The sequence below is a fragment of the Lutjanus erythropterus genome, chromosome 7 (assembly GCF_056507025.1).
Source record: "Lutjanus erythropterus isolate fLutEry1 chromosome 7, fLutEry1.hap2, whole genome shotgun sequence".
Lineage (NCBI taxonomy): Eukaryota > Metazoa > Chordata > Actinopteri > Lutjaniformes > Lutjanidae > Lutjanus > Lutjanus erythropterus.
The window spans coordinates 12,843,180-12,853,910 of record NC_139323.1 but is presented as its reverse complement, the minus strand read 5'-3'; positions in this window follow the sequence as shown (position 1 = coordinate 12,853,910).

The following is a 10,731-nucleotide window of genomic DNA, read 5'->3' as shown; positions in this document are numbered from 1 at the left end:
TGCATTTTTTGAATGGTGAGGATTATATGGTCTTCACATTAAAAGTTCAACATCTGGGAAACGGTGTCTATCAAGTTTCAAGTCAATCAACTTCACAGACTGTGTCTGCGCATGAAGCATCATCGATGTAAACACAGAGTCCATACATCGTCCTGCCAGAGTCCAGCTGATCTGACTGCATGTTCAAAAGATGCTGACTGCTGTGTTGGTTGTCTCAAGGTCCGCTGCTCAGTAATCCAAACCCCACACTTCCTTTTCCAAAGACACCAAGTGTATTTCTGTCATATGTGATGCATGTTTCAGCAATAATGCCAGACAGATAACAGATTTAAGGGGAAGTTTGAAGGAGCATTTGAAAGCAGTTAGAAAGAAAATAGTCCATACATGAAACTGCTCACCATGTGGTCTGTGGATTATTTTGAGTAACCAGGTCATGATTTCTAGAAAGAGACATTTCTGTTGACTCAATTTTCTATCGGTAACACGTACAAATAGCTGTAGAATTTTTAGAATGTATTTCTGTGGCTTTTTGAGCGCCAAAAGCTGAGTGCCATCTAGTTCCATTATATTCAAAAGAACACAGACACCTCTAAGGCCAGTATCTCCAAAACTCAGCAACTCACACAAAAAGAATTTAGATGGATAAACAGCACTACAGGTAAGAGGGAAATTTAGTATTTTTGATTTTGGGGTGAACTATCTCTTAAATAAAGAAATCAATTTGGATGGTATAGATTACTATAAATTACGAAATGAACCAAGTGTGATTAAAACAGAAATAAAATGCAAGATGTTTCATAAGAGAAATTTTAGCGCAGTCTTTAAATACATGTCTCTGATTCTCTCCTGAAGTGAATGTGTGTGTCTCTGAATCCTCCTGTAAATGGTGTGTGTTTGCAGACCTTATCTGCATGTCCACAAACACTTGTTGGGGATTTGAGTTGTCTCGTCTAGCCTTTAGACAAACACTCAGTCTGGCTTAATGAACTCAGGCTCTACAACTGTGGCGGCAGGACAATGCAGAAGTCCCAGAGAGAGTCTCTGTGTCCAATGAGAGAAGACAGACAGGAGGGTGAATTCACCAGGGACCAGGACTGAACTGAAATAACAACAAAAATACAAAAAATAAAAAGTTACAGCAATTATATTCTTTAAATAATGTGGTTCTTTTAGGTTCTTCTGCTAACTGGAAACATATATACTGTTAATGTCCTCCTGTCAGAATTATGATGTGTTCACTTGTGTATATTGGAGGGCAATTAGCACGGAGCAGGAACTCTGGCCACCAGCAGCCCTGTAAATGACCTCTGACCTCCACTGCATGATCAGCCCATTGAGAGGAGGGCCTGCTTTAATTAGGAGGTCATTAAGAGCCAACCTCAACCCACCATGAGACCACATAAAACCAGCACTCACTCCCACCTGCAACCCCAAAATCTGCACTGTGCCTTTTATTCAAACACAGCAGACTAAAAAACTGCATATATCCTGTTTTATTCATTTGGATTTTAACTAGTTTAGTTTAGTTTTATTCAAGCAACTACCTGACATATTGTAGTATGTAATCTAGTTAAAAAACACAATATATAGTCTTTTTTTTCTCAGACTAAGAATATGAAGGTTATATTTGAGCAGTTTAGGTCTGACTTTTAAGTTGACTGAATTTGAAAAGACAAGTTGAGGTAATTTTTTAATGATTCAACACAAATACACTTGAGAAAACATGTTCAGTAAGCTCAAGATATTAAGTTGAACCAACAACTCTTCAGTCGCACTAACAAACACTAACAAATTTGATTGATCATTGAGTTCTCCTCCTCCTCTATGTTTTTTTACAGTGTGGGAATAAGGAGGTTACACTTGTGCTCCATAGGAAAAAATATAAAGGAAATTAAAAAAATAAAATTGAGCTCATAATTTCAAAAGTTGGAGGTTATCAGAGTTTAAATATTTGGAGTTAGTGTTACATGCACTCTTTGATGACAGTTAATTTAAGATGATTGATTAAGCCAACTCAAATACTTTCAGTAACCACGACTCAGAATTTTCATTAATCTCTCACATTACAATGAGTTAACAGAAAAGAACTGAAGACAGAAAATTCTTCAAGCACTCAAAATTTTTATGTTACCTGAACTTCTGAAGAAAGCTTCACTACTTATTACAATTTATTAATTGGAGCATTGGGTTTTACAGTGAAAAGCGGGTGATCAGCAGAGAGTAGAGTCTAAAGAAGGGAAACAAAGTCAGATCGAGTATAAAGGTGAGAGAAAATAGATGACAAGAGAAAGAGTGATTCCGGAGCGCTTTTATTCAAGCCTCTGATTTCACACTCGCACAAAGAGCTTTGGGGACGTTTCATCCTTTTCACATTTCTTCTGCATTTAGTCAGTGTTATTCTGCGGTGCAGTGTCTCCTATATGGGAGCAGGGAGCACTGCCCGGAGAGGAGTCAGCTCCATTCACAGCTTTATAAATCACCTCAGCATGCGCAGACCGTGGCCAATCGGCCAATTACGCCCCCCTGACACACCGGGGCTGATAAAGAAGGCCCGGGACAATGGGATCACAGGCCAGATAAACGACCCTTTAATGAAGTCGCCCACAAAACAGGCCAAAACCGCGCGCCCCACTTACGTATTCCATCACGCCGTTGCCCTCACATTTCCTCTTGCTCAGCCGCCACGGCAGGCACAGCTGGGGAGAGGGAGACGCACAGAAAGAGAGGCAGAGGGAGAGAAAAATGACTCTGTGCTCTGACACTGCTAAGCCCCCCACCCAAGGCCCCTTTCAGACTTTTGGCCGAACAAAAGCATCTGTTGCCATACTGTGCCGTTCAGACCCCCCTTCACACACACGCATACTCCAGCCGAGTAAGGAGCCTCGCAGGAGCTAAAAGAGGCAGCACTGAGCCATATGCAGCTGAGGCTGCTCACCTTGTGGCACAACCTATTGTGAGCCCCATTCCAGGAGCTTCTCCATCCATCTTTGTGTCTGAGGGACAAACAGAGAGACAGAGAGAGAGGGAGAAAGTTTGTGTGACAGAGTGAGAGAGAGGGGCACAGGACTGCAGCTGCAGGATGAATAGGAGAGGGAATGAAGGGATGAGGTGGGAGCGAGAGAGAGAGAGAAGGGGGCAGCTGCAGGGTGGTCCCACCCCTCCGTCCCTCCACCTCTACAGTGTTGTTTGGCTTCTCTTAGGATTCAGAACACAAACAACTTCATGCCACAAGAGAAGAGTGTTCCTGCAATTCCACCGACAGAACAGACGAGGGGGAAGAATGTGCACAGAGGTGTGTGTGTTTACGTAGATGACTCTCATGTAAACCATCAGGAGGGAGAAGTTATTAAAACCCCTGAACATCCAATTTCCTCACTTCATTTCCCCTCAAGATGGTTAAAATCAGCTTATTACAGAATCCTGGACTGAATATTCCATATGATTGCTCTTCAGTCAAGACATAAGATCTTTACACTGTGAAATATTCAAACCACAGTCTGTGCAGAGCTGTTTGCATCGCCAGTCTACCAGGTGAAAATATTCAAGATGACCGGAGTGTCCTATACATTCCCCAAAATAGAGAGTGAAAGTCCCTCCCCTTCTGGTGTGCCCGTGCAACCTTTCTGTGGGAAAAAAATGTACAGGAGAGATGAGAAGAGACATATGATGTTTGTTAATTTAAATGATAATTTTACAAGTTGAGAAAGTCTAAATTTGTGGTAGGGTTGTTGTAGTTCAGTTAAGTTTTGTGTGAAACCACTCATTGAGCTACATCTTTTGTGTTGCACAATATACATCAACACCAATTTTTCTGTTCCTTGTAATATTATCTCACCTCAACTTCTGATTGTTTTATCAGCTGGGAAGTGAAAGAACATGCAAGACTCATTGCAATCAAGCACAGGACTTTTGCCCAGGAGCCCGGGCTTCCAGTCCTGTAAGGAATGAAAAGTAAACATAGAGTTATTTTATATTAAGTTTTGAATAACTTAAAATTTTGTTATGGATGTGACTTCCATTACGTGATTGACTTTTACCTTGTGACTTACATAATGTGAGGGTATGTAACATAACCCAAATCATGATCTTTTCCTAAACCTAACCAAGTAGTTTTTTATGGCTAAATCTAACCAAACTGCGACTGTGTGTAATGTCAGTTAGTTATGCTGTCACATGAGTGATGTCACTTTTGTAATATGACATATGTAACATATGTGTCTAAACCTAACCATACTGTGACTGTTTAACAATGTAAACCATGTGTGTAGTGTCACATGTGTTATGTCACTTGACTTATGTAACGCAGTTAAGGTCCAGTAAGCCTGTCACTGCTGGTACACTCCACCAGCACAGTACCGGAGTCCCCCAGGGCTGTGTGCTCAGCCCCCTCATGTTCACGTCATACATCCATTGCTGCAGCCCCTGACATGGAGAAAACTCTTGTGAATTTTCTTGATGACATCACTATCATTAGCTGGATTTCAAACAACAGTGAGACTTCATATCAGGAGGAAATCAACAATATTGGTGCACAGAAAACAACCCACTGCTCAGTGTCAGCAAAACCAAGGAACTGATTGCTGTTTTTCAGACAAAGGAGGCAAAGACACACACCCCTGTCTATTTCAGGGGAGCTGAGGTGAACTGTTTTCAACATCGTAGAGATGCTGTCATGAACATCAGTCATGTCCACCCTGGTCAAGAAGGCTCAGAAACAGATATATTTCTTAAGAAAGCTGAAGAACTACAGCAGGTCATTAAAACTACCCAGAACATCATTGGTACCGATTGACCAAGCATCAGTGATATTGGAGAGGTGAGGTGCCAGCGCAAAGGCAGGATGCTAAAAGACAACACCCACCCCAGCCACAGTCTGTTGACCCTACTGCCCTCTGACAGGAGATACAGAATTATCCACCGCTGTACCACCAGACTGAAGAGCAGCTTCTTCCCTCAGTCTGTGAGACTCATCCTCAGCATTCCTAAATGAGTTTGTTCTATATTGTTATTGACCTTTTATCAATCAAATACTCATTTATCTGTTCAATCTTAATTATAGGAATAAAGAATTTGGTTCTTTGTATTGCTCTGTTTATATAATATTTGAGGAATTCAAGGTCATTTATTGTCATTATACAACACAGAGTTGTACAACGAAATTAGAAATTAGAGTTGTAGTTCTTTCATATTACACACAAAATATAACAAAAAAACAGAGGCTTAATTAAAATGTATATATATATATATATATATATATATATATATATATATATATATATATATATATATATATATATATATATATGCTAACTGGGTAGATCTAGAAATAAAGCAGTACATCCTCCTTTCATGAAGTTTTTAATGTTATAAAGGTTATTAATGTTCACTTTTATCATTTTGGAGGCTACAGTTTGTGGTGCAGCTGTACTGCATTATAACGAGAGGTGTTTCTGTTATTTAGACGTCTCTCATTAATATAAAGGAGTAGACAAAATAATAGAAACACCTGTCAGTATCGCACAATACAATTTAACAGCACTGAAGCCTCCAATGATGAATTCCCCCTTAAAACATTTTAATATAACTGAACATTGTAAACTTCTTGAAGGCAGAATTTACTGCAGGCCTGTTGTATTAGACTGCATTAGTTTTAGCAAAGTGTACCCAATAAACTGGCAGCTGGGTATACACTGAAAACAACTGACATCCTCTTTAAGTTTATTATTTAGTATTATTATTTGAACATGGCAAGATGTGATCAGGGAACACGTAATCCAAGGCTTGGTACATTTTCCACATTTTTTTTTTAACTGGAAAAGTTTTTTGCACTTCTAAACCCAAATAAACAAATTTTAACCCAACTGGTTTACCTAAAAAATTCAATACAAACCAAAAGATGAGTCTGTTTTTCTTCTGTTATCATAAGTTGACATTTTCACAGGACAGCCATGAAAAGTTAAAAACAAAAGAAAATCTTATAGTAAAGAAAAAAAATGTATGAATGATATGAATATTTCATGTTAGTTTCTTAAAAAATACTGTTCAAATAGTATTTTAGGTACTTGTTTAACACAGAGAAATTGTGTGAATGCCGGATGCAGTTCCATTGCTGACTTTAAAAGTTGAATAGTATCAAGAACATATGAATGATGTGTAATATTTTAAGGTTTATTGATAAGCTGATAAACTGAATTCCTGGCTTTAATTTCTATAAAGCAGCTAAAGGAGTAGTTGGGAAAGTGAGAGAAGGTCTGATTTAAAAGTTGAGTTAATTTCATAATGTGCTAAATGGGGTTCCTAGCTAAAAGAGATTAGATTGGAGGTGCAGGGTTTTCAGAGGACATCAGTGAAAAGCTGAAAACATAATGTTATGCTCAAAAAAAAAAATCCATATTATTTTTTCTTTAGCAAACTACGGGTCAAACAGAGCATCAGGTGGTTGCTTTAAACACAGTAGAAGCCAATAAAATGAGAGCGTTATGGCCGATTGGTGGAGGAATAAGCTGATGATTACCACAGCTGAGCTGCAGGTGCAAAAATGGTGTCACCAAGTTCAAATCCCTCCACCCACCCCTCCCCTCACCCGCAGCGGTCGCCTCCCTGAAGTAGAGTCACGGTGTCCAGCGGTCGTCCTCTCCGTCATCGGACACCACGGGCCGAATGTCCGGCCTCCTCACCCCAACCCACTTATTTGTACTTTGTATGTGTAACCTTGCTCCTGAATGAAACTTATTAACGATTAAACAAAAAAAAAACTCTCTTGTGAAAAGATACTTCTTTGTGATAAAGTACCTTTGTCTGAAATCCTCTCTTTTATTATCATGGGGCTTAAAACCTTTTTGGAGAAGATCCTCCACTGACGTCTGTGTGTGTTTTTCTGATTTATATGCAGATCAGGTCTCATCCAAAGATGCTCCTACAGTATCTCCACTGTAGAGATATCTTTTCTCCGTCCACACAAACATCCCTCACTCACACTTAAAACAAATTTACTCTCTTGGGCATTGTCACGCTTCAGAATGAGACTTTTAAGAGTGTGTTTAGCATTCAGGTTTGGTCATTCATTCCCCCTGTCTCCGCCAAGTTATCTTTGTTTGGCCGCTCCTCTTCAAACCTTGGAGTGTCAGGAGGGGCGGGGGGATCGATTTGATTCTAATCGGACCATGAAAAGAACATGATCTAACTACTTTCAGACCAGAGTATATTTAGGCCCACTCCTCTTTACACTCTCCCTCTCTCCGTCTCCCCCCCACTTTAGTGCTGGCACAATGAAGCTGGCCAATTTAAAAAGCTTTGAATGTCTCGTCAATGACTTTGTGAATACAGGGGAGAGAGTTTGGAGAGGAGGAGACGGAGAGAGGGAGTGAGGAAAGCAGGGGAAGAGAGGGGGAAATGGAGGGAAAAAAGGCCAGGGAGCAGACATAAAAATTCCAAGAGTTGTTTAAGCGTGGGTGGGTTCATTTGCATGACAGCGCCATGTGAATAAGACTGACCTCTTGGACCGCCCCAGTGCTCGGCCGAGCTGCAGCCTGACGTGCAGGCTTTGACCCAGCTCATTGACTCTGAATGGATACTCTGTCAAAGGGAGGGACCTTGCAGCTCTCAGCCGGACAGGCATCTGCAGACCTCCTGTTTGACACCCAGCTACCTCTATTTCCATGCCTACTGCTATCACAGAGAGCCGTGCACGCACGCACACACACACACACACACACACACACACACACGCACACACACACACACACACACACACACACACACACACACACACAGACACAGACACATTTACCAAACCATTAGGCTGATCTCCAAAGCTCTCTTATCACCGACCCCCAGGCCTGCAAAAAGAACCAGCGAAAAGATGAAGTAAACATCCATAGAAACAGTCGCACAGACCTTTCTTTACTTTCTTCAGAACAAACACATGCGCACACGCACACACACAGACACGACAGGTGCAGCAAAGCTCTTGCACGTGCAGCCCCATCAACACGCTTCACTTGATGGCTCTATGATTTACTGCAACAGGCAGGTGAGAGGACATAGAATGGACCAGGGGGGCTCAGCGATGTAGTCTGCATACAAATCTTTAGTAGCTGCCCCGGACTCCCCCTCAACCCCACACAAAGTTGTGACTCTGTGCAAACACAAAGCTCAGCCGCCAGCTTACAAACACTCTCTTCATTTGTCTGGCTGGCACAGAGCTGGGACGGTGCAGACAGGAGCTCCTGGCCCTGACCTCCACCGTCTAGATACATTGAAAAGGAAGCCCGCTGCACTTGGAAATGCAAACAGCGGGAAGCAAAACACTTCTATGAATTAACTTACTCCCAAAGAATAAAAGCACTGCAATGAATGGCTGGTAATGACAAGGGTGGCGCAGAGTCTCGTTAGACAATTATTTTACAAAAATCTACAAGAGTGCTTACTTACAAAATACAAAAATGTATAATTTACATTTCAAAAAACTTATTTACGGAAGCAACTTGATATAAGTGTCATTTCATGCCAGTCATGCTACGATATTGTGGACTTCAGGTAAATAACACTGCTACACAGCTGCTTATTACTTCACTACATAAAAGGCTGTGCTGGTGGTTGAGGTCATGAACAAGGTCTTAGTCATGTGCTTACTGAAAAAATCTGACTTTTAATCTTTTTTACTACTGCATGACAACTTTTTTTAAAAACTACTTTGTTTCTGTTATAAAATACGATAATGTGGCGCAGAATGTGTGAATTGTGTACATTTTACATCACTGTGCATTAGAGAGAGGGTTACTGTGTGCTGAACATGTGATGATTTTTTAGTGTCTGATGCAGACAGTCTGTCCATATGGTGACAGTAAGTTACATCTAGGGTTGGAAAGAAACATTTTGATCACAGAAGGGTTAAATCTGGGGGTGGAACTGAGAAATAAAGTAAATGAATAACACAGAGTGACCCATTCATAATGTTATTTTTAATATATATATAATTTCAATATGATTACTGATGTGTTAATGTGTGTTATGTGTTTTCAAGGTGGAGTTTTTAATACTTTGAATTTTGTCAGGTAGTTTTTCCTTTGCCAGCACATCATATTTCAATGCAAATAACTCCTGGAATATTGTAAAGTGCTGCAGAGTAAAACTGAAAAAGAAAAAAAGAATAAGTGAAACAAACCTCAAACTTGTACTTAACTACAATAATAAAGCACACTGTAAATAAATAAATAATAAATATATTTGTAATAGTTACATTCCACCACTACTTACACCATATTTACCCCACACTACTGACAGTACAGAGCTGAAATGTCTGTTTTATTTGGTGAGATTCTTTAACAATCTACACTAATCAGAAAATACATACGTATAATATAGATTTTATTTTTACAGGTTATTAACATTACACACTCTTTCTGTATTTTACTACTAATCACTTCCTTGAACACTTGAAACTTCTTTTTCAAAGCAGACAGTTTTTGTTATAGTGCTGTATGAAAAGCACAGGTGTTACTAATAACACTAACGATGGCTCTGTTCCATTTGAGTCTCCCAGTAAGTCATGTGACACTTGAATGGAACAGAGCCACTGGGTCATGTGACCCTGAAATTGGGGAAGCTAAATGAAATTTAGAAATCACCATTTTAACTTTTTTTTGCACCTGTGATTTTCCTCTTCTAATGTGAAAATTTTCTATATTTTGTGAATAATTACATCACATTGATAAAAATGCAGAATTTAATTCAGAGATTTAATTAAACATTTAGATTAAAATGTCATTTTTCTATTGATTTAAAAAGAAATAATGACCAACTCAGCACCACCACAGGACCACTTATTTTGGAGACTGTGGTGACTGTAGTGAGAGTGTTTAAAATAAATATATCAATAAATCCTTTACTTGACTGACATGGTCTTAAATTTATAATTTTTTTTTAAATTTTCACTTCAAAACTGACAGATTAGTTTCCAGGCTGAAAAAAAAACTGTAAAGGGGCAATTGTGTGGTTTTACTTTCAATCTGACACTGAAATGAGGGAAGTTGTGAGTACAACAAACAGCACAAAGCATTTGAAGCTTTGTGTAGGTTTAACCTTTTATCATGGATATTTCATATCCTACACTGACAGGACAACTGTAGCTTATTAAACAGCTTTATTTGGCATGTTATGAGGGACTGTGAAGAAAATTCAAAATACCTCTGAACAGGATTAAAGCTTTTTCTAATTTGAATCACATGACTTCTAAAAAGCTGTGAATATCACACATAGAAAACAAAGCGGCCCTCTGGGCGGTGTTCCTGTGGAGGGCGTCTCTGTGCTGCTGCTGCTGACTCACTGAGCTGGAGGTTGGATGCAGCTGCCCTCCAAACTCCAGCCAGTTCATGTGATGCCCCAAACTACCCACCACACAATTAACCGCCTGTTGTATAATAAGCTCTGCTGGGGCTTACAACACTTTATGAGTTTCTCTGCTATTAAGCCTTGTGATGCCCTCCATAGATGCCTTCTGTTGAGTGGAAGCAAAAGAAAAAGTTATACTTACTTTGAAATGATTGTACTCTTTATTTAAACGGGATCTCCAGTCTTCCTGCAGATTTCAAAAGCTTTGTCTTGGCTCTGTATCTGAAAATTACACAAGAACATTATAGCTTTCAAGAAAAGACAGTAAATGACTGTCTGTGGCTGCCTGCTGCCAATTAACATATATAAATCTGATAATCCTCTCATAAAAAGAACCAC